Here is a 24,473-nt window from a genome sequence, read left to right as displayed (position 1 = left end):
TACCACTATTTTGCTCACAACGAATAAATTAATTTACAGTAATATATCCATGAAGGGTTTGTGCCTTAACATAACAATCCTGCTGCAGCAGGTCTTGACATGAGCAGTGTGAAAATCCTGTCATTTGTGTGGAAGCCTGTCAGGTGAGCAGGTGGTTAAGTAGGTGTTAAAGTAATGCGGCCACATGAGGGACCAGAACACCTCCTCCCGCAGTTTCAATGATCAGGTCTTAATGTGTCCTGAGTGTGTTTACACGGAGCATGGAAGAACCCAAGACATCCTTCAGCTCCCTGAGTTTATGTGTTGGTAATTAACGGTGAAAGAAATGGCTGAATAAACTAAAGCAGTCGGGGCTGTGGGAGGAGTCTGAACCAGAGGGCTGCAATGCCAGCTGCGCTCGATTTGCAACTGAAAATAGCACAAGAGGAAACTGCAAAGCACTAAAATAATTGGATCATTTCATTTTTATGATCGTTGAAAACCCAGATCGTAGTTGTGATTAAAATTCGATTAATCGCCCAGCCCTATTACCCACTTCAAACACCTCTGGTTCAATTTTCAGTGACTTTTTCTCCAAGTAGATCCAAATTTTACTAGCAAAAAAGACCCTCAAATCACGAGAGCCAATACATCCTCTGATCTAATATGTATATTTGTAATATGGAAATGTTTTCCAACAACACAATATCAGCACATTACTCTCTGACAGCTAAGGACCACGTTTCCTGCTGCACTTTCAGACACACCCACACCTGGAAGCCACCCACTGCAAACAGCCTGTCTTATCAGTTGCATTCTATGGCTGCTGGTCAGTAAAGCGATATGTTTAAGGGCCACACAAAGCAATAAGACTGGAAGGGCAGGTGCTGCGCATGTGTTTCTTAAACAGCATTTATCTTCTAAGTTACAAGATCTCATGACAACACTCAGGCGCTGCTGACATTTCAATTATTTCACAAACACAAAAATAATTGTACCCAAGTCTGTATTTATATTTATTTTTCTATATATTTTATATTGCTGAATCATTCTTTAGTATAGTAACTGTGTGTGCACATTTATGGAGCTGCTCTTTAAATCTCATTGCACTGCATATAATGATAATAAAGGCTAGTCTAATCTAATTTATTTTGAAACAAATAATGTACTTTTCTGTCTTTCTTTCACCATTCTGAACAATGAAGACAGTGGACCTATAACTCTGGAGACCAAAATAATTAGTCAACTGCAGAAGCCATTACACTGAGTGTAAGTGTGTGTGTGTGTGTGTGTGTGTGTGTGTGTGTGTGTGTGTGTGTGTGTGTGTGTGTGTGTGTGTGTGTGTGAGACTGGAGGAAAAACAAGCGTCACCAAGGCAGACACAAGACAACATTGGAAATCTGTGTTTCTCATTTACTTTTCTCTTTAAACACCAACAGAGCAAAAATGAGTCTCTAACAACACTAACCAGCATTGCTGACTCTTCAAACTCTTCTCACCATGGTTGTGTTAAGAGATAAATGTGAAAAGAAAGTAGAGTCATCTAGATAAGCAAGTGTTTTCATCTTTATCATGATGGCAATGATTTGATCCTCTGAGAATGATTTAGTTTAAGTTGATAAAATTAAAAAAATATTTTTTCATTGGAAGGGCAAAACAAAAAAAGCTGCACTTCTTTTAACAAATAGCAGAATTTATGTTTGTTTTTTTTTTTATTTTATTTCTTTTCATTAAAGTGGAATTGAGTTCGATCTCCTATTTTATCCTATGTTTGTTTAACCACCGACCACTGTGGTCCTCTCCAAGCGCTCCGGTCAAGCTTGTAACTTGAGGTCATATTTCTGCTGTGAACTGCAGGGAAAACAAATCTTGACAAAAAGAGAAAACAAGGAATGGGTCTGCTGCCAAAAGCTGCCATCCGTTGAAGAATACGCTGACTAATTGCAACTGCTGAGACAAACAAAATTACCCCAGCATACTCAAACAAAGGCACAGTGAAATATGGAGCTTCCATTGATTTCTATTAGACCAGAAAAATAAAAACTGAGAAATTGACATATATTTTGCTCAAAAGCAAAGAACTTTCCCCCAAGCAAATGCCAAAAAGCAAGTAGCTGATCTGCAGGATGTTATACTGAAGCCTTATTACATGCTTTGAGGTTCTTTTGGGGTTTATTTCTGTATCCTGTCTTGATGCCCACTGGCTCGTCTCTTGCCAGCCTGGCCTGCAAACGTGTTTATCCACCTCCTTTTAGCAGCATGTCTGCCTGTGATTGCGTCAGCCTGTGTGACAGCGTCTATGAATAAGTAATAGAGTATGAGCTCATTCTGTAGTTTGGGGTAAGCTGAGCACAGACAGGCTCACTGGGGAAATTACAACATCTTTGGGTTGGCTAAAGACTAGCTGCCGAAATCTGGGAGCCACAATTTGCCTGTTCAATAACCCATGCTGCTGCAAAAGAAACATTACACCAACGTTTCACTATCCAGAGAGCCCTTCAGCAAGGACAGCAAGAGTTTAAAACAGGACCAGATCTGCAGATTATTTGGCTTTAACTTCATCAGATTAGTGCCAAATTGTGGAAATATTTCTAATTTATCAGAGAAGAAACCTCATGGAAAATATTTGCCATGAGCAGAAATTCTTCATGTATAACCTAAAAGAGAGAAAAATAACATACTAACTAAATGGTTTATGTTTCCCGTCTGCTGCAGCATCTTGCTCTGGGAAAGTGGTGATATTTAAAAGGACAAATGAGAAAATAATCACCCTTAGCTAATTTCTGATAGCAACAAAAGGTGCTTAAAGCGCCTGTTATCAGCAGCTCCAGAACAACATCCTGTTGCATAATTATCACATAACAGGAAGGGATGTTTTCACAAACACAACACTTGATGCCCAATCTCAATACATTTGCAAAAATATAGTGTGTAATAGAGTACTGCAGCATGAAAAACATGCTTGCATTGTACTTTATATAAACTGCAAACAAACCTTCACACATTTTGAGAAGCTACAGCAAAAGGAAAAGCACGGGCGTAAATAAAAATGAACTTGGGATAAATTAAAAATTTCTGCTTCAGTTCGAGAGTCCTTGAGTTGTGCATATATGCCAAGACCTAAGCAGACCACCACGCATAACTCAAAAGCCTCCATATAAAATTAAAGTTGAAAGCAGGTTAATATGTCAATCTCTCAAATCAGTGAATAGAAATGTTGCAGCATCATTTCCACCTACATAAATCAAAGATTTTAAGATGCAATGATGTCCTAAAAAGGATAAATGACCACATTTTGTTGACAATGTAATCATTCATGAAGCAAGTAATAGTTGTTTTTTCACAAATAAAATGGTTTATGTGATTAATAGTGAAATGCCACATTTTATGGTTATTTAGGGAAACAATTGAATACTTAATCAAAATAGACTGATAGGGTTATGTTTCAATCATTCAAGTATAAAAACAAAGATTTATTATCAAATATTAATATGGATTTAATTAATGTTACATAATGCTTTTGTAAAATTGTGCAACAGCAGTCAATATATTGTTTGATTTTTTTCCAGTGTCTAAAAACAAAACAATACAAGCCACACTGGACACGTGCCACTGTGACTGACAGATGATAAAATAGATTTATCCTTCCAGATTCAAGCTCAAAAATGGGTCACAGGTTTAGTATTTCTGAGGTAACCCTCTGATAAAGCAACTGCGCTGCTTTAATGAGGGTTATCAGATAAATAAGTTATTCAGCTCCCAGACAAGGCGAGCTGAAGACGCCTTCTGTGCAGATTCCACCAGGAAAAGACAGCCTTCAGTACACACTGATAACCAATAAGACAGCTAGACGGCCTCTCCGAAGCTGGTCAGAGAGCCAGACAGTCTGTAAGCATTTCACAGAGTAAGACGAGGTTAATAAGCACGGAAAACACTACCAGGACAATAGACTAATTACAGACTCCATTCAAGAGCAGAGTGCATGGCACACATACTCAGACTCACACACCGGTGTAGACATGGCAGAGACTGGGTGGAAAATGTCAACCTGTCTGAAATGCTGGCATCACCCTGCAGACCCCCAGGCTCTGTCTGCAGTTTGTGTGTGTGTGTGTTTACTGTGTCTGTTTGATCCTGCTCGAAAACAACTCCCCCTCCCCAAAAAACAAGAGCTTCTATTCCAAGAATGCAGCGCTGGCGATGAGATGGGATTTGTGTTTTGTGTGCTGGATGCTGAAGAGGGAGTGTGAGGGAGGAGAAGATTGGAGAGAGATTTTCAGAGGGGAGGTAAAGAAAACAAGAGGAAGGTACGAAGAAAATTAGAAAAAGGACAAGAGGTCTGCATCTCTGTGCTAAAAAATAACTTGTTGCTATTATTGTAATTTAAAAGTCGTAAATGTGACGCCAGGGTAAAGAGGTGCGATTACAGTGGGAGACAGAAAAGAAGTTACAAGGTCAAGAACTCAAATGCAGAAGAATTAAAAACTGTGAATTTGATCAATTTAATCCAATAAATACATTCTCTTAAAAGAAGAGCTCTGCCTTCACAACATTTAAGTTTATAAGTGATGCAAGTATCAATAAAAACATGCCGATCAACTATATTGTTTAATTGTGAAATATCAATACTATGTGATCAAAAACTCTCATCATGCAACAAAATATTCTCACTATTTCACATCCAATAATGTAGCATCAAATTTAAGTTACATTGCTAAAGAAAATACAGAGATTAGTTCAATATCTGACAAATCACTATATGAGAAGCAGTTTTCAATTATTGCCACAAATCTATTTCATTGTACTTTCATACAGTATAAAAATCTGGTATATGTTTTACAGTTGTGCAAAATTTTTGATCATACACCCAAAAAAGTAAGTTTAATTTTTCTATGATTCTGAATGTATATGTCCAACTTTTCAATGTTTAAGCACTTAATGATTAACATAAGATTAATTAAGAGCTGTTAAACATTATATATGTTATAATATATATATTATAATATATATGTATATGTATATAACATATGTTATATACATTATAAAATTAGGACAACGTCTAACACAAGACATGTTATTGAAACATTGACATTTTATGGTGTTGTATACACACCATTGTTGTTGGCCTTTGTTTAAATAAAATGTTTGAGATAAAGAAATGACATGTGCATGATTCTGCTTAAATACCCCATGTTTGTGATATAATGTCAATGTAGCATTTAGTTATTACATTTTCTGTAAATTCCACCTGAATGTTAAAGATTGTTAACTTTTTCTGAGTTGTGTATAAACTTGCATTGACTGTTGCTCATGTCACCATAATTTTCAGACTTCAGGCTAAAAGCGATGCAGTATATCTTTGTGCTTTACGTTTGTATTGGTGTGTTTAAGCCTTCTGCTCTAAAACAAGCCATTATAAAACAAAAATCTTGTATTATTTACATCTGGTTTGAACTAATGACGACTACACAGAATGACCCCTTGTTCAATCAAAACCCAAATGATGATTCTGCTTCACTGATTATCTTTGAAACTCTTAAATGTAACCTTAAATGTTGCAGAAGTGTTTTGTAGTTTTAACATGGTACTAAGTAGCACTCAACTCACCACAGCCTACATGTATAGCACGTTAGTAGTTAACTTGCTTCAGTTTAAATGAATTGCTTCCACTGTTTACCTACACCCTGTGTGCACACACTCTTTCCATTATCAATCAATGATTTGTGTAGCAGGGTCTAATATCTCCAGAGAAAGAGAAAATATTCCATGCATTCATTTGCACAAACTTGCACAAGTATGCAGCAATCTGTCTCATCAGACAAACAGAGGAAGTATGATGCATAGCTGCTAAAACTGGTGATAACTTCAGTGGATTATTGCCAACTAAGAACTGAATCTCAGGGATTGCAGTCTGTTATAAATCACTGGGCTGGATTGTGACACCGGTTTAGAACGTGTTTTTGTTGTTTGTACACCAGTAGAGCCATGTGGGTGCCTCTGAGGTATTTCAGCCATTGTCAAATGAGGGTCTACATGTGTTTGCATGAGTTGAAAATGTCCTGCAGGAGTAAACATATTTTTCTTCCTTGTGTGTAATAGCTGCAGCTTTTGTTTCCAGTTTGTGCTTTTGTTTGCATTTAGAGCTGTGTTTGTTTTGTCTTTTGTTGTTTTTTATTTATTTATTTTTTTTTTTTTGTGCAGTGATATACAGCCTGTGAACAGCTGTGCAGTTGTTCTACAATAAAACTATCAAACTGTTTCATATCAGAAGAATTGGTACTCTGTATGCTTGGACAGTTCAAACTAAGAACCTGCATCATAACCAAAAATCTTGTCTCTACTGTATACATTGTAATCTCAACTGGAATGTGTGCTTTCAGATCCTTCAATGGCTTAGCCAGTCAAACATTTTCAATCGCTGGCCCCAGGGGCACAGCAATAAACAGAAACTCTGTTCATTGTGTGCCAGCAAACACAGATCCGAAGAGCACATCAAGAAAAGTCTGAAGAGAAGCAGAAGGAAAAAACATTGCAGATACAATTCAACTCATTAGGCACAGAAACTGAAAAATAGATGCAACAGATGTTGGCTAAAGTCAACCACTGTCAACTCAAAGACAGGTCAAAGGTTAGAAGAAGACTCAAGTCCATTTTCGGGCCTGAAAAAATCCCAGTCTGAGTTCAGGAAACATCAAGTCTTTTAACAAGCAAAAATGTTGGTTCCCACTTCTCAAAAGTTTAGTTTGTTTGCAAGACATGAGCACAAAAACTGTTTCAATACCATCACTATTTCTACAATTTGTAGATTAAGCTAAAAATGAAAAATTCCTGGTGATGCAGGAGTATTCTGGGAACTACGTTTAAACTTCTAACTTCTTTAAAGAAATCACCTTGATTTGTGATTTTGAGGTTTGACGAGTTTGCCTTTTTTAAGTTTTTTGATGTTGTAAAGCAATTTTTTTTCTTGTGGACTCACTGAAATGAAACCGAGAAAAGACTCATCATGAGACGTCTCAGTCAAACATTAACCCACCTGTCCACAGTGGGACACTGAATAACCACCAGACTGCGCCGAGTGCAAGTTTTCAGTTAAACGTCCATGTGATGAAATGTAGTTCAACCCACTTTAATTTCTTCTTTGACAACTATAGTTTAGAGCCACATCTGTACTTAGAAAGTTATGTGTTGTAGTTTAAGTTTGACAAAGCCAAACATCCTGTTTTCAGGGGGAACTATAGACAAAAAGACTAAGATTTTGTTCTCTTCTCTGTCTGTAACATAGCCATAAATCAATGAAAGTCACAATTTAACCCATCAAACGTTACAAAGAGCATGAAAAGCTATTTGCTGACTGCAGAAAGAGTAACACCTGCTTTGTAGAGTAAACATGTGTCATGTGACAATAAACAACATGAACAGATATAAACACAAATCATTTAAGCCCCCGTATAGCACAAGAAAGAGTTTGTCTCTACAAGCAGCCATGCATGCGTACCACCACTTTCCAAGTCGCTTTTTTTTATTAAAAACTATGAAAAATTCTATATTTGCAGACAAATGTAATATAAGCAAGTAACTCAAGGTTAACAAGCAGGTTTTTTACATTAATGAAACCCCTGCCTGTGCAAAAGATTCTGCAGCAGAAATACATTTAAAAAAACTGAAATGTCTCCAGTCTACAAGTGTGAAGCAACACTTCAAATCATATATAGTATAAGCTTCACAAAACTTTCAGAAAAATTCCTGTTGAGGCTTTAAATGATTTACAGACAGCAGAAATAAGCTGAATCCAAGTCCATCAACATCAAATCCCAAAACTGAGGGTTTGACTCCAGGCCATTCAGGCTATATTTAATACCTGCCTGAGGAAAACAGGCTCACACCTGTCCACTACTGAATGCAGCTGACTAATCAAGTTTCATAGCAACCAGATCTGCTTTATTGTCTTCCTGTACCGCAGCTTCACATACACCCAGACAGGTTAGACGAGACTGAAAGAGAGAACAAGAGCAAAAATAATTGGATATCTTGATAGATTTAGTATAATCCAAATACAGTGAGCCAATATTATCAGCCTATCTAATAAAAAGCACTGAAAAGCTAATGCAGAAACAATACACGAGGTAAATTATAAATGGTGTCATAACAAATTAGCAAGGCAGCTCCAGCTTGTTTACCACAGTGAGCAGTAGGGTTGCACGATAAATCGTTAAAAAACCGTGATCTCGATCACACATACACATGTTCTCTCATTTCTACACACAGCGATTCTAAAGCATTTGGTATCACGAGACACATCACAAACAAATGCTACTAATTTCCTAATTTTTTCAAGCATCCACGAACGCAGCACTGCCGTTGCCTCCTCTCTCAACCAATGGTAAAGCGCCATTACAACACGTGATGCAGTGGAGGAAGCCCGTCTGCAGGCCAGTGTGTGGAAAGAGCAAGCGAGAGTAAAAACGGAGGTAAGTATGCGGGAAGGAGGTTTAAATGCATAGCGACGAAAACCCAAGCGGTAGTGGTGAGAGTCACCCCCTCGCCTGAACCGGACGTCAATGTGTGCAATAAGGTCATTTGAAAAAGGTTTTTAACAAACACCGAACCAGTCCAGACCTCAGAACTTGTTAGTTTTTTTTTCTTTTGTTTGTTTTGTTCAGTGCAAAAAACATTTTGTGAAAAAATCCAGAGAAATGCCAGAGAATCATGATCTCAATTCACGAGCAGTGGTTCAGAATCGAGGGTTTCCTTTACTTGATGTTGACGATACCCATAAAATCAGCTTTATATATTCAAATAAAAAGCTGCAGTTTCACTCATATATTTTACACCTCATTAATAACTTTAGGACACTGACTTTGATGAGCATCCATTAGCTTGTCTCTTCCTGCATCTGACCCTTTTTGTGTCAAAAGGGATACTGACCAGGGTCACTCGAGCTGGGGGTGGAAGAAGCAGGCGACCAGCAGACTTCCTGGCCACTATCTGATTCTGAAAGGATGCAACAAGAGGACAATGCTGTTCTCTTGGACAGAAACATGACAAATAATTTTAGTTTACTATCCTTTCAAGTGTCTTTCATGTATCCAGATTAGTTTCAGGGCGACAGCTGCTGACAAAGTCCCCAAGTTATAGAAGCTAAACACACATACACCAGCTTTTCAGTTTAGTGTGGTTTGCACTATATAAGGCAACAGTGAGTCCATGGCTTTGTGTTTAACAACACCTGTGGTGGTCTAATGTTAACATGCAGAAGGCAGTGATCACATTTTTACAAAAGCTTCAGAATCGATAGCAGCACACAGTTTTGTGGTAACAGAAATCTAAAACAACAAACTCAGTGACTGTTCTTTAACTATGGTTGACCTGGGATGCCTTCCCAAAACTCTGCTTTTAGTTCTCAGTCAATGAGTAACAAAATAATAAAACAAATAAATAAACAAATTTTTGAGGTACTTCATAATAGGAATTTCTTAAGAATAAAAAACACATGGGAAGATAAAGCAAATGCCTCCAAAATGGAGCTGGTTATCAGAACCTGACCCTGGTTGTGCATTTCATTGAAATGCAGCAACAACTGGACGAGGCTACGTCACTAAGACATAATCATACATCGATGGCTGAAAATAGCACAGTTAGTTTCAGTGGTTTGCCACAGTCTTAACCACAAAGTTTCCTGTGTGTTCAATATGAAAGAACAGGAAGTGGTGATTAGTGTATCTACTCAAGCATCCACTGAGCTGTTATCAGAGCTGCATACACACACACGTACAAACAGCTCATTGGTGTGCAACAAAATCGCCACAAGGTCCTTAACTTATCTGAACACTCACTCCCACATCATAATCACAGTCAGAGTTTTGCATGAGGTCTCCAGCTGTGAGATTGTGTGACTTGACTGTGACACCTTCCCCTCAGTGCCCATGTTGGTTAGTGTGGCTGACTGTGGGCTATGACATTTGGTCTGAGTTCTGACAGCATGTAGGTGTTTTTGTTTTTTTTTAGAAAAAAAAAACTTGGCACTCATATTTCAGGCTTTTCAACAAAAACAAAAAAACTTTCATTTTTACCTCTACTCTGATAACTCCACATCTGACAAGTAAAGCAACCACAGGTGTTGATAAGTCTTATTTTAGTGGAGTTTTGCCATTAGCTATGCACAGTGACAGCTTCACTCCACATGCAACCAGTGTGATGTCTACTGACAGAGTACAGGCAGAGGAATGCTGCATTCACTCCCTAAAATGAGGCCACGTTGTGGTACTTTGAGTGGATCAACTTTTTTTTTTAATGGGCTGATCAGTTTAACATGTAAACAAGAAACAAGTGAGAAAAAGTCACTAAGTTCAGTGAATAACAACACACTGCAGTTTTGCACTGAACTATATGTAAAACAAAAACAGTCATTTTTAGCCTCTGGTTTTGTGTGAATAAAAAGATTTTCTCAACTCAAATATCAGTTGTAATGCCTCCATTTAAGAGGACTTTTTTACCCTTTGAAGAAAATCTGCTGCCTGAAGCTTTACACATTTGGATACATACAAGCAGTCAAACTCGGCTGAACTATGTCACAAAAATGTTTACACACTTGTAGTTGTTCTCATAGTGCCTTCGTTTGTATGTTTCATACAATGTCACTACTGTGTACTCTTATAGCGAGTGGAAAACCCCTTAAAATATCTTTAATTAAGTCAAATACTGCCTGCTTTATGTGGAAATATGTCCTGAGATAAGCCATTACCATGATTTAGATTCAGAGAAATGACCTTTAACTTCCTGCTGGGAGTAAATGATAATGACTGCCCTCATCATGTGACATCTTAAAGAATAAAACGGCACAATCTATGCATCGGATTTTTTTTTTCTTGGTGTTTTCAGCTTTAACAGTTGAATAACAACAGCCAGCATGCTGTACTTTCCGATAAATGTGGGATATTTTGATTAATCATTAACTCCATGTCCTGATAAATTTATGGTATTAAAGTAAAACTTTGGTATTTAACCTTCCTAAGCAATAATTAAGTAAGAATTTATATTTTTTTAAATCCATGCTGATAAATGAATGACCACTTTGGCTGCCAATATAACATTATGAAGACACATTTTCATAAACCATGTCAACAATTTACTAAGATGAACAAAACCTCACATAATAACCATGTACTAGACTTAATCCTGAGTGAAATATATATAATATAATATAATATAATATATATATATATATATATATATATATAAAATATTCCAATAGTTCTTTAGTCTTTATTTACTTGAGCATTACAAAAACTAGCAGATTATGTGATGAACCTTGTCATCGCTTCAGTGATTTGTTCTGAGTCACACAGCTACTGTCATGCTTTTTACTTTATGGGGGACAATATGGGGCTGGGAGTTTGTATTCACAGATCTTTAAACAGATGAATCAGAGCTGTAGACGTAATACGCCGCATACAACTACCTTTCATGCACATAGTCGGCCATTTCCACTTTCCAGTCCATCATTTTCAAATGTTTCCACTTCTTTGTTTGGGTGGTGATGTGCATTTCAAATAAATGTTTTGAAAAATATTATAGTCAGTTGTTTCGCATTAAATTTAATATTGGGGATTGTAGAATTTCACTGGTAGCAGACTTTAACCAGCTCTCTCCAACGTTTTCCTCCATGAACACAGACTCACATTGTGCCTGTGTTTATGTCACATGCTCCTGTGTAACAATTAGTAAACTATGTCAGGGTTTAAATGAGTGATGACAAGCCTTTAATGGATTCAAACAATATTATGTTTGTTAAAGATTAATCTGGAAGACAAAAGAAGGTCACAAAGTGGGTTGAAGATTGTTCACAAATGACTGCTGAAATTTGAATCCCATCTGGGGTCTATTGTCACCGCAGTATTAACAGTTTCCTCTTTTCTAAAATAGGAAACATTGTTATGTCTAACAATATCACGCTCTCTTAAAATGTAACCTTTCTGATTTTAAAGGCAGAGCAGCATATTTCAATGTGTTATTTTACAGTTCAGCTACCTGACATAGTCTGGTTTGGGTACCCACGGTAACCGGGGGCTACACTGTGTACTTCACGCAGTGTTACCAAGGTGATCTGCAACCCTCCATGCTGAACAGCTAGTTAGTGTATGTGAAAAACAGCAGCTCAGAGCTGATGGAGACACGGAGCAGTTTTATTGGGCTTTGAAGCTTCATTGGCCAAATAAACAGCCTGGGAAAACTTTTGTTGCTCAAATTAACATTGTTTCCTCATATGCAAGCAGGCCGTATGTTGCACGGGGGAGGGAGGCAGAAAGGAAAGCCAGGAAAGGAGCGAGGAGGGGTTGTCCTAGTTACACTTGACCCATGTGTACGTCTCTATTTATGGTATGTGAAATGTTGCAAATTCCAGACAAAAAGCCGCACACACGTTTCCCACACATCTAGCACAACAAAAAACCTCTAATACATCCTTTGTATTTCTTGTACACAATACTTAATCAGCCATGGAGAAAAAAACAGATTCCTTAAAGCCCTCTGTTACAATAGACGGGTAAAATGTTCACATTTGTTGTTAATTGACTGATATTAACTAACAGTCATCTCCATCATCACTCATATCTCAGTTATGGACATTACAACTTCATGGACTGACACAATTTCATGATTCATTATAGAAGAAAATCGGAGCAAATGATCAAATCAGTAAGTAGTTAAAATCATTTTTAGTGTTATCTCTAAACTACTTATGAAGACTGATTAGAAACTATGAGAAATAGTCTTTAAAATCTAATTAATACTGCTCTGAAAAAACATAAGAAAAACTGCTTAAATTCCCAAACAGTCAAGTTAGAGCTTAATTACTCTGAAAATATATTCCCAATTTTAAAAGTTAAAGTGCATCTTGCTTGCAAGAACTATCAAAAGACTTTTAAAAAACTTTACAGGTTACTACAAAACATCTCAATGATCTGTTTCATCAACAAACACCTCTCCCATTATCATTATTTACACCTATTAAAAGAAAAAAAACTTCCCATACATGGTCCCTAGAAGAAAAAACAAACAGCAAGTCCAAATAACTAAAGTCTATTTGAAGAAAAGTCTTATTTTGTCTACTCCTGTGGGAATCCCTTAAATGAAAAGAAAAAAAAGTATCTGTGCAGGAGAATTCTGATCAGCCTGAACATATAATCAAGAGGGAAAAGGCAGGGTTGGCTGAGAACATGAAAAGTGCTGGCATGAGGATGGAGAGGAAGGGAAAGTCACAATTGTCAACAACAGGATGAGAAGAGCTAATGGTTTATCATCATGTGGCAAACACACATCCACTGATCATTAGTCACATGAACACAAACACAAACAATGGACAAAAAGTTGCTTAACGTCTTAAGCCCTGAGGGTCTTTCGGGGATTCCTGTTTGAAAACAACATAGCCAAAAAAATCGATTATTTCTTGCCATTACAAACTGGGAAAACCATCTTGGTATCAAAATAAAGCTTACACTTGCGAGAAATCAAAGAAACCATCACAACAGATGCCACTGTGTTAAAGTAACTGAGGAAGAAACGGGAAAAAAAAATTCTCTTGGCCTATTTGAATCCTCTTTGTCCTGCTGGAAAAAAAACTTAAGGAAACCATGAATGATCATATGAACATTATCTGTTCAACATCATGGTGCTGAAGTTTTAGAGAAGAGAAAGCTCAGCGTATTTCAGTTTGGCATCGAGTGACGTCCTCGTCATCCAACACACAGGTACACACACACACACACACACTTACACACACTGGTGATAACACTTCTACCAGCGGATAGAGAACGTGCATCTGAAAAATTAGACAAAATTTTCAGCTTTGTGTTTTTGTGTTTTTTTTTTTTTAACTGAAGATGGAAACAGTCGCCCCGGTGAGGCCGGAGTATTTACTCTAACTCTAACAACTTTTCGCCCATCGTGGAAACGCAAACAGCCGAACAAGCTGAATCTACTGTCATTGTAGTGATTTCTGAGTCGTATTACGGCTTCAAATGGATCCAATATTCTTTGTAGGTTTTAATGTTTACACGTTATCTGAGCCAATCACGGTGATCAGCTGTGAGCATTTTTACTCGATGAAACATGGCGAAAATGTGTGCGACAACAGCCAATGAGAGTCGACTTTTTCCTGCTCTACTTCCATAAGTTGCTGGAGAAATTGAAGCTAGGTAAGCAGAATGACTGAATGTGGAGATGAGGGCAGCAAAACAGATGCCAGACATGACATTGGAGTTTTTCTCCGAAGATCGTGTCACAACGTTGAAGGATAGATCACCTGTTACAGCTACAGAATTCACGAATTCATGATTCAGCAGAGCTGATTTTAAGGTTGAAATTTACACCCTGTTTATTAAGCCTGTAATAAAGTTACACACGTGAAAGAGTGAAAACAGACTGATTGTTATTTGTTGATGGATGGATGGATGTGGGTCGCTGTCACTTGATTTGCATGACCAACCCCTCGTTTTAATAGTGACATCCAATAGAATTACGCTAATGTCACCATATTGACATTAATCTCATCAACTGCAAGAAGGACACTATTGACGCAGAATGACTTAAACACTTGTCTTTGTCCAATCAAGCCCATGAAACTGCGCAGAAAACAGTGATTTTACATGAGAAACTGCTTGCAGACGACACTGGGCATTGGAGTTTTCCAATAAATGCAGCTTTATCCTGGTCAATACTGGTTTTGGAGGCAAGACAGCAAAAGTAAGATAGAATTTATGATGATATTTTTCATGTGCCATGAAAAAGTGAGTGTCCTACACTCACTTAAAAAAGATAAACAGTTTGGACTTGATGATGTTAATGGTAAATTAATAAGACTGATCGCTGATTACATTTCCCAACCTGTAAGTCATATTTTTAACCTCAGTTAAAAGGAAGTATTTTTCCCCAGACATGGAAAGACCTAAAAATAATCAGAAATCTTTCACAGGATCTAACTGCAGGCTTATAAGCATTCTTCCAACTCAAAGTAGTCATGGAAAAACATTCTCAAATTTCAAATGATGTTTCAGTAAACAATCTTGGTTCTGAGTCCCAACAATCCTACAAAGTATAGCACTGACCCACATGACTGATGACTGGTTGTCTCTGATTGATCATGTTTTCCTAGATTTTAGCGCAGCCTTCGATGTGATAGCTCACAAACTTTTATTGGAAAAACTCTCAGCTTACAGTTTATGTGAGACTCAGAGCACAGTTGTGTATTTAAATGGCAGTTTTCTTATCTTTTAATGTTTTTTAATTCTTATCCTTTAGGTGTGGGGTAATGTGGAGTATGGAGTGGTTGGGGATTGGAGTTGTGGGTGTTAAATTGTATCATTAATAATTTGTTTGAAGATAATTTTTTGTATTATTGCTTCATACGTGGACCCCAGGAAGGCAGCAGCTAATGGGGATCTTTGATGCAAATAAACAAATCTGCAGCAGAAAGGTGATAATCCAAGGTGCCAATATCACAAATATCTAATCATTATGACACCTCAAAGTACAAACACAAATTTAATTGAATTTCTCTGATGACTCTTCAGTCAGGACAGTCCAAAAATCAATATTATTATTATCAAACAGATCAGTAAAGTAAGACACTGAGTGTCTTGATGCTGTTCTTGTGTCCATCTGTAAATCTGACAGTATTTTTCCTTTGAGCCTGTACGTCACAAGGCAACTTGGTACTGTAAACCCCTGCTATAGGAAAGATGTACTGAGAAAAGAAGATTAATGCAGCAGGTGAGCAGGTTTAGCCAGCAGCTGATGTGTTTAGTAAACAACTAAAGGACATCAGCTGGAGGACATCTAGTGTCTATGTCACAAACTCAAAGTGTCGTTTCAGGTTTACAACAGCCTTCACAATCATTGCTTTTGATTGCAGGATTATTTGTGCATCTGCACAACTTCATGTGGAGGGTGAATCCTGAAAGGCCTTCCGCCACACAGGCTGAAAGATGTTGGCACCAAAATGCCGACAAACTCTAAACGTCTACAGTTTTGTACCATTTACAAGGACTCAGTTTCTGTCCTCTCTTTCTCCTGGAGTATTACATGTTTTTCTTTTACCCACTGCTTATTTTACCCCAACCACCTAACCCACCAGATACCGACAATACATATAAATCAGTAGGACCGACTGAGCAGACTGTGAGGAGAATAATGAAATTTTAACTATTTAAATGACAAATACTTGTACTGAGAAACAACACTCATCAAATTTTACAATCAAGACGCTAGCTGTGTTCACATTTGAACTGTTTTCACTGGGGATGTGAAGTGGCACACAGTCAAATACCATTTTTAAGAGTTGACTATTTTGTTTAGGGAAATTGGAGAGTTATGTTTCACATCACAGAACTAATATTTACAGCTCTGTTTCTGCGTATAGCGGAAGCAACAGACCAGAACAGATGTTGCCAATGGCAACAAAACACAGGGAAGTATTCACTAAACCATCAGAAAAATTCTGCAGCACCGGAGCAAAAAGGACTGAGAGTTGGTGGGGAATGGCCCATGCACATTCGGAAAGTTTGTTTTTTCATTTGAAATAAAAAACAACTTGTTTTTTTCTATTTTCGTTTCGTAATTCAAAACAAAAAGAAAATCTGATAAAATATTGTCAATTTACCAATTTTGTACACAAAAAAAGAAAAAAAATGATACACGCTCAGTTTTTTTGGATTTGATGAGTGCACACTGATTTTAATTGGCCTTAAATTGCTCATCCCAAGTGTTCAGTGTTGATGAACATATTCAGGTTTTGTCCTCACATTCCAGCTTGTATTCATAATACCTCATTATCGCAGTGGGCTGAAACAAGCTTATGTATGACTTAAAACTCATTAATTTAATCTGTAAAAGGTTTATGCTTGTCTTTTTATTTATATTTTTATTATTATCTTTCTGTGACCAGTCTCCTTGTCAAAGGAGTGAAAAAGTTTGGTAAACTGCACCCTTAAACTAACACACAGGATTGTGGTGTGTATGGTATTACAGCAGCTAATCGAGCATTTGACTGATCTGTGTATAATTTTATTTAATTGTTCAGTATCTGAATGTAGAAAAACTACTGTGCTAATAGGTAGGTTGTTTTTGTTTTGTTTTTAAGATCTTCTGACTCATTATTATTTATCTTATACAGTTTATGTTGTTGCACTGGATGGTTTGTGCTTTATTTATGTGCTTTATTTTAGTTGTACACAATCTCAAAATTATTCTATTTTTTTCCTCTGTACATCTCTCTAGAGGCCAGTTTCATAAAGTAATATTTGCTTTGTTTTCTAAAAGGTATATTGCAATGGTTTCATTCCATCTCCTCCTAATAGAAGAAATAAAAAGCTGAGGTATTCCTTTGCCATAACTTAAGGACTGATGATTCTTTCCTTTTGTGTCATAGCTTTATGACTTTTACATCACTTTTAGCATTTAAAGACATGGACACCGCCGCGTGCACAACCCCAACTTGCCATGGACAAAGTTTCACATTAAATATAAAATAACAGGATCAATTGTTCATTGCAAATAAAGACACAGACCCCCCCGCAGTGATTCCCACCCCATCGGAGAAGTAGCTTCTCATGGCGGATGAATTGATCGAACCAAAACAAACTTTTTTTCCTGTTCTTGTGGCCTCACTTCTCATGGATTATGTGACAATTACTCCGCTCTATCACCTCACCTTAGACGCCACTCTCGATCGAGCTGCAGTAGAACCAGACAGGAAGTTCAGACTAGTTCTTTTTTTTTTAAAAATGAAGTTATTTGTAGGCCTGTGTCACATTTCCTGAGTAAAATTTCACATTCTTATTATGGTCCGTAATTCTGAAGGCATAGCGGCTTTCATGTTGCCGTGGCGGTGCGCCACGAACATTTACATGTAGCAGAAACCTTGCAGCTGAATTTCTTCTCCAACACGGCATGCCCCAAAACCACACAGCTGGCCACTTTTTCCATATCTTTGTGGAAATACCTGCTTCTGTCTGGTTACACAAGTAAAGATTTGACAGCATCCAGCAGAGATTTATTTTAATGACTGGGTTTATGTTTGAGGGAAAATTCACCAGTAAAAATCACATCTTCCAGTTTTCCACGTGGCCTAAAGCCTGCATTTTTTCTTGCTGGCTAATCAAGTAACTGACTAATAAGCAGATAACAGACTGACGGACTCCTGGAAGACAGAGCAGCACTGAATGGAGCTGCAGCTCTGACCAAAGCCTTGATTCATAACTTGTAAGTCGACTGGAACAGTTTATCTCTGATGATTCACTTTTTACTTCCTGGAACAAGTTATCATTAACAGTCACTCAGCAAAAATAAGTTACATTTACTAAATAATACACATTTTTTGTTGCTGACATTAAATGTCCAAATGAATGAACAGTTAAAAATACTGAAAACTACCGTGAGTCAAAGCTCTAAAAATAAGTCAGACTTCCTTCACTTCTTAAAAAGGAAGAACACCCAGAAAAATATTTGGAAAAACTTCCCCTCTAAAAATTGGGCAAACAGTAACAGCAATCCAACAGTCAAATACATGTGTTTGTCGTGGACAAATCCAGGTGGAATAATGTGCAATTGCCTTTTTAGGCCGACAGAAAACAGGTTCATTCCAGGTCACTGGTCTCAGAGGTGTACAGGTGTGATGGTGTCTGAATCCAAACAGCTGGTTGGCTGAATGCAGCTGTGATCGAGTCCAGAGGGACGCAGCGGGAGGATGAGAGGAAGGAAGAGGAGGAGGAGGAAGGAGGAGCAGCGGGAATAAACTCTGGAAATATGTCCAGAAGAAGAAGGCTGTGTGTGTGTATAACAGTCCTCTAGAATGAGATTAGCATGAAAAAACTAAGTTTTCTTTTATTGATTTGCTGAATTTGTCACTGCTTACTTGCCAGACAGATTCTGATATAAGTCTGCTATTACATTTCAAATAATGTCCATGACTGAATATGTGTTGCTCAACAAATTTCAGAAAAAAAAAAACATTTTTTGCAAACTTCTAAACACTGTATACATTTACTGTAGATGTTATGCCCCTCCTTGAATAAAAGCTACATAAGAACATTACAAAACAAGTACTAAATGGAATAATAAAGCATAATCTGTCCAGTCTACATTACAGATGCAATGAAATTTAAAAATTCTTTACGACTGGGTATGCTGGATCCAGTCCTCACCAGAGCATCCTCACCAGCTCCATTACAAGCACATTACTGGGTTAAAACTTCCACTGTTTGACTTGTTATATACCAGCATACTCAGCATCAGTATGAACACAACTTCTATCCAACTTCTTAACTGTGAACCATGGACAGGCACACTAACACACACAACAACAACAACAATAATAATAATAATAATAATAATAATAATAATAATAATAATAGATTAGATTTATATAGTGCTTTATCAAGGCACCCACAGTCCTTTACGCTGTATTTCCATTATTTATTCACACACACATTCACACACTAATGGCGGAAGCTGCCATGCAAGGCGCTCAACCACGACCCATCAGGAGAAATTAGGGGTTCGGTGTCTTGCTCATGGACATCTCGACATGAGCTCTCCTGCTGGGGATCAAACCAGCAACCCTTGGGCTGCAGGACGACCACTCTATCAACTGAGTCAGGCCGTCCCACACACTGGTAGCAACGTGAACGTATTTCCACTATTCATTTTAACTCTGATATTGCACTCCTTGTATATATTCTATTTAGGTTTAAAAACATGTTCATATTTTAGTCCTGGTTTGGATATTTTATTCTATATCTATCATATTTTATATTTTTCCTATATCAACCTAATATTTTGGCTACTGATTTTATTTTATTTTTTCTGTAATGGGGTAGCAGCCACACACCACTTCACTGTACTCTGCATTATGACAATAAAGCTGATTCTGATTTTGGATTTACGCCTTCATGCCTGCGACTATTAGCAACATTTATCATCAGGAGGCCCAAAGCTGATCCCTCATGTGTTCAGTCTTGCAAGTAGAATGTAAACTGACTCGTGGTGGGTATTTCCTTTTACTGCATGTGCTACAACTCAAAGTGGCCTTAAGCTGGCAAGTAAATGTTTTTTCTTAAACTGAGGAACATTTTAAGGAATTTTGCAATTCTATTAGCTCTTTCTAAACCACAAAATGTGAATCAATAAATGTAATTTGAAACCCAGCTACAGTGGACTTGCTGCTACATCTTTTTGTGCAATGCCAACAGAACTGAGTTATATGGACAAAAAAATGTTTTTTTTTTTAATGCTGAACGGTAGTGCACTATTATATATATATGAATGTTCTACTCATTTTTGGTACTATAAATTTAATAGTAGGAAATAGTAAAACATGACATTTTTTGCACTCCACCCAGTCCCACTGACTGTGCTCATATACTTTATTATACAGACATGTGATCAAAACATCCTCAAGTATTTTTCTATTGCTGTTGTCACACAAGCTGTCATTTAGCCATTAATTTATACATTTACATAAACACACCTGCTTGAATCAGTATGACTTTCAAGCAAACCAACTAAAAGGTAAAAGGGTAACTTTCTTGCAAAGATAACGTAATTTAAAATTTATGTATCTATTTAAACTTGTTTTGTTCTGCTCTGACTGACATCTCATTCATCTGTGATGTATCCTGTTACCAATTTGTCCACGGGGATCATTAATATTTCATCTGAGGCATTATGTCTAAACTCTGCCAACCTCATATCTGTCTTCATCTGTTTTCCTCTCCCTCTGAAAAACATCCTATCATGTAATTTCCTCCCTTCTTTCTCTTCATGCACGCTCATCTTTCGCACCTCTTTCCCTCCTCTTCATCTTCCACCCTGTCTCCAGGGGAGTTTGTGTTAGGACAATTCGGTTAATTAAGAAAAGACATCCACCCTGACATGCAGGAGATAACGAAGCAAGAAAAGCTTTGACCGTCAGTGTCACACACCCCGAGCTGAAAAACATCATCTTCTCTCACTCACACCTACAAAAAAAAACCCTGCACATACAATGTGTTGACAAGGCTGGCTAGACAAGAGTCTAACAGCTTGTCATGTCCAGGCCAATCCCTTCAGCTTCAGCATGATTTCATCCACACCCACTGTGACCTGCAAAGAACCAGGCTTCTGCTCTACCAAACAGAAGGCCTCTCAAAAGAACTTTGGCCACAACAGATCCACAAGTGAAGGAGAAGAAGCAACAAATGAAGGCTTGAGAGTTTTTCCATTATTATTACACACTGGCAGGGATCATATAGAGCTGTCAAAATGTGATACACAATGAGTTTCTAAATGCTAATTATCTCCTTATCAGTCTTACACTTTTATTACCTGGTTTTACCTTTTATAGAAAGGTTCTTTAAATCATCAAGGGTTGACGTTACAAAACCTTGATAACTAATTTGATCATCTAAAATGTCAAACACGAACAGGTTTACAATTCCCCAACTTAAGAATATGTGTATCCCTTCTATCAAACATGAAGCACAGTACTTGCAAAGGATGGTCAATAAAGCAAGACAAAGCAAACTGAGAGCAGCAGAGATGCCAGCCTACTGTCAGTAAAATGAGATCTTGCCAGACTTTGATGTACTGCAGGCTGCAATCTATAAATATCCCGACCAGGAGCACGGATAACAAGCACCGTTGTCCAAATCTGAAGGCCGACTAATGCTGAGGATTCAAGCAATCTTCTTGCTTAAAGCATGAAATAACTGGCATATAATCTCAACACTTTCCATAGGACACCTGAGGGAACTCATGAACAGGGTTGCCACTTGAGGAAGAGAAAAGCAAACTCGTGAGCCTTTGATCAGAGGTTAACTACCTACTCTGAATGTGAGCCTTACAATCAGTCTTCTTTCCATTACCAACAGCCTTAAAAGTAGAATCCTAAATCTAGCCAGTGGTTTAGAACCTGTCCTTTTCACTCCACCTCTCTACCCTCTATCCCTTCGTCCTTGTCTTTCAGTTTGTCCGATCAGTAGGGACGACCGCCTGTCACCCTCTTGTCCTTCAGTCAGACTTGGCTGCTCTATTCTGTTGGCCTACAGCTCACCACACTCAGACAGACCAGAGCACAGCAGGGCGGCATCCTGGCACTGACACACACACACACACACAACACAGACAGAGCTTTAATTCATACACACACGTCCTCATTTATGTGTGTGTGTGTTGGGGCAGGAAGCCAATGCAGTAATAGGATGTTCCTCACTTGCTTTGTATTGTCTCAAAGAGCTGAGCTTAAGCCAAACACAGAGCAAAAGCACCGAGCTACACACAGCAAGCTGAGATGGGTTTGTTCATTTAATGGGTTTTGGTTTTATTATTTTATTCTATTTTTTGTTTTGTTTTTAAAAACGGGAGTCATCCCCCAAGGTAAAAGATTAGGGATTAATAAAGATCAAGAACATAATAAATATGTATGCAATTTAAAACCCTAATGGCATAAAAAAAAAAAAAAAGATATAGTCTGAATAAATACGATTCTCATCCGAATACATACACTAACAGGTTACACAAACATTAGTAGTTTTTTTTTATTGTTATACCAAAGGCTGATATCTTTACTGGTGTGTTGCGTTTAACCAAATTAAACTGGATAGTGTAATACACATTAGGATGTAATGTGTACTACATGGCAATCAACAGTTTTACATCTTATTTTTTTATGGTAATCCCTAATCTGACATCAGACAGCCAACACATTAATCCCATCAGAGGACTCAGGGATTACAACAGTCTGTCAGCCAGCTTCTACACAACCACTTTGCTTTGCCACAACACCGGTAAAAAGATGAAGCATAGATGAGTAAAACAGCTTAATGAACATTTAACAGAACACGTGCACTTTCAGAAATTTCCTTCCTTATTTTCTGTTACTAATTTTCTATAAAGCAGCTGTGATGTTTTGTGTTTCTACAGCCAGCAAGAGTGATCAGGCTTCTTAAATTTTTTTTCTATTTCTTTTTCTAGACCTAAAGCTTATTGGAGACATTTGCTTAGAGGTGGCATTCAAATAAATAACATTAACAGTTACTTTCATGAAGTCTGTCTTTAATAGAAAGGTTATGGAAAGTTATGCATAAACACACCGGATACAATTTAATGAGTCACCTTGCAGAACTTGATAGGTTGTTGGATCCATTTGATTTGAACCAGGTTTGCTGGAGCAGGGAGACATGGCCCTCGAGGACCAGGGTTCCTCACCCATTCCTACCTGTCATATGCTTCAGCTTTGCAAGTGTGAAAAAATCCCATTTTCCCCTTTGATTTGACTTTATCCCTCCATTTAGCAATGGTAAGGTGGCTTTTATTTGATTGAGAAACGGAATATTAGTCCACCAGTGGGGTAATTTCAGATTTTCAGTTTTTATTGGGGAATTAATGAGAAGAAGTCATATAGACCTCTAAAAGGGGGTCACTTGGATCGATAGATGGCCACTATTGCTTGATTCTCTAAAGATATGAGGCTCATTACTTTGGCAAAACTGAGGTGTAGGTTCAAGTAGTAGAACCAAAGGGAGGCAAAACTGACTGGACCTTACAACAACAGGCTCTCATCTATTTGTACCCAGTCTGTCTCCATTTCTAACTGGAAATACAATCCGACATCAACAATTGTGTGTAAGATGTCCACACTTCTTTGTACTCAATCCACAGAAAAAAATGCAGGAGTATGAAAGGGGAAAAATGAATGGAAAACATGAATGGTGGGAAAATATGACAAATTTTATCTCCATCCAAGAGTGCTTCCTTTTACAGTCCTGCATCTCACACAAGCAAACAGTTATGTCTTTGTCTGGAGCAGCATGCTCACGTTACATCTGAAGCCTGAGCAAGCAAAAAATTAGCTTATTTCAGATGGCAGATAATAACCACGAGGTCAGCTGGAGGAATATCATCTCAAGGAGGTGGAGTGTCCCCTCCTCCTCACTGCACACACTCACACCGGAGGGGGGATGCTGCTGTTGCCTCTCTGGTTACATAGCTTGTGATGGCCAACACCCCAAAATATACAGACTGGAAACCAGTATATGTCTAATTTAAGAAAGTATTTACTCAATTAATACTGTGGGGAAAAATCTAAACTTAAGACGTGGCTGACGCAATATTGGATCTTTGTTTTCATGTTGATATCAACAGCAGTTTATTTATGACAGGGTTTATAAATCAAACCTTATATCAATTCCTTACAGCCATAGTTTTCATAGGAAGGCAGGACAAACCAAACACGGAGGTGTTTTAAAACAATACAGGCTGGTTCTGTTGATGTAAGCATGTGTTCCTTCAAATCACGTGGAAGTTAAGACAAACCAGTGGATAACTGGCAACAAAGCGACAGATTATGCTGATCAGCAAGTGAATCAAGCGGATGTAAAGTTGAGGTTAATCTTAAAACTGAGCAGGGTGGTGGTTTCTCTCCATCCCGCTGCCAGCCAGAAATTGGGTGTGACACACACACA

The 24,473-nt window shown here is 37.8% G+C and overlaps 1 protein-coding gene across 5 annotated transcripts in view; it reads right to left on the bottom strand.

The window, feature by feature from the left end:
* fnbp1l (formin binding protein 1-like) overlaps positions 1-24,473 on the bottom strand; it is a 50,698-nt gene that overhangs the window by 25,656 nt on the left and 569 nt on the right. The window lies entirely within an intron of this gene.

The sequence above is a fragment of the Melanotaenia boesemani genome, chromosome 14 (genome assembly GCF_017639745.1).
Source record: "Melanotaenia boesemani isolate fMelBoe1 chromosome 14, fMelBoe1.pri, whole genome shotgun sequence".
In the NCBI taxonomy this organism is placed as follows: domain Eukaryota; kingdom Metazoa; phylum Chordata; class Actinopteri; order Atheriniformes; family Melanotaeniidae; genus Melanotaenia; species Melanotaenia boesemani.
This window is presented reverse-complemented; position numbering and strand designations above follow the sequence as displayed.